Raw genomic sequence first — 1,775 nt, 5'->3', positions numbered from 1 at the left:
GCCAAACAATCTAAACCATACTATACATCAAACAATCTCACATTTTATTTGAATTTGTGATAATGTGTGGCGTTTGCAGCTTACAACTAAATATCGAACAATCTAAACAATACTATATATCAAACATTCTCACATTTTATTTGAATTTGTGGTAATTTGTGGTGTTTGCAACTCACATCTAAACACTTGTAGGCGTAGGGGGCGGGGCACCATACATAATGTGATAAACACATTATACATGTGAGACATGGTTTAGACTATGAAGATCTAGCTAGAGCAAGAAATGTAATGTGATTTGAAATCAAAATAAAGTGGATTCAAAAAATCTAGTTCGAGTTCATATAGTACACATAGTTCATATGTAACTCGAGACTAATCATGTGCTGTGCTGTGAAGATAATACACAAACAATGGTTTAACTTGACAATAATGATGATTGTAGATCTTATTAAAACAGAGAAACGAATTCAAATGCTTTGACTTCACAACAATCATTACTGTAGATCTCATTCAAATAGAGAAACGATTTCAAATTTAGTTCATATTGAAGCTGTAGTATATACGTTTGGAATGCACTAAAACGTTCATTTGAGTAGTAGGTTGCATGCATTATACACGTAGCGAAATATGTTAATTGAACATAACATGAATTCAAAGTTTTGAATGACATTTGTAGGGCGCATTGATTTGGTACAATACACGTTAGGCTTGTCCGGAAATTTCAACCCGCGCCTTGTTAGCCCGAAATATTTAAGATATATCTTTGTCTTGTTGTGCTCCGACAACTCCCTCCATCTCAACCCGCGCCTTGCTATTTTGAAATTACAATGCGCGCGAAAACTCCCACCTCCTGTGAAATCCCGACAAGCGAAATGCCCGTGGTACCCCTGAACCGAAAGAACCGCCTCAAATCAATGGGGGTACTTTCGTAACTCACCCCACATTTTGGACAAGTGCGTCTCTAAGCCATGGTTCCCCACTGCCATCCTATCCGCCCACCCGTTTGTACACCGAGGCCGCAAAAACGTGCGACGAAACCCCACACCCTGCTCTGTCCACCAACCAGCCGGAGCCTCTTCCCCGACGACGTCGTCCACGGCAACACCTCGACGTCCCTCATCCACCGTACCAGATGAGGATCCATCGTCGATCTCATCGTCCCGCCGGTTCAGCCACCCCTTCCTCCACCTCCAAGGAGCTACCCCGACGTTCCCCTCGTCTTTCGCGCCACCTCCATTCCCACACCACCGTCTTCACCTGCACCATCGGAAGAGCATCATCATCACTATTTCCTCGGATGAAGCTGCGGCCTAATCGGCGCCACCAAAGAGGTTGTACACTAATAGCCGCATTTTCTTCTTGATTCGATCTCACGGCGCTGTCGGTGCTCGGTCCCGAGCCAACACTGCGCGGCTCCATCCACGGCGGAGTCGCCGGCCACTTCCTCCACGGAGTCGCTCCCTCGGCGACGACGTCCACATCAGTAGGACCTGCTGCTTCTTTAGCTCTCGCTCGCGCTGCTGCTCTGCTCTTGCTCTCGGTCCCCTGCCTAGTCTGCACTTGCTATTGCTCTTGCTCGCGCTGCTGTTCTCGCTCTTGCTCTTGCTTGCGATGCTGCTCCGATTTAGCTACACTTCACTCCGATGCCGTCGGGGTGAAGGAAGAACCAGCCGCAACGGGGAGGGGGGCTCGCCGGAGAGGTACCCCACTATCTATCTTCGGGTTCAGGATGGGGGCGGTGGTCACCAGCGGTGGCGGGGCGTTGGCGGGGCGGT

The sequence above is a fragment of the Triticum aestivum genome, chromosome 7A (genome assembly GCF_018294505.1).
Source record: "Triticum aestivum cultivar Chinese Spring chromosome 7A, IWGSC CS RefSeq v2.1, whole genome shotgun sequence".
Taxonomy (NCBI): domain Eukaryota; kingdom Viridiplantae; phylum Streptophyta; class Magnoliopsida; order Poales; family Poaceae; genus Triticum; species Triticum aestivum.
This window is presented reverse-complemented; position numbering follows the sequence as displayed.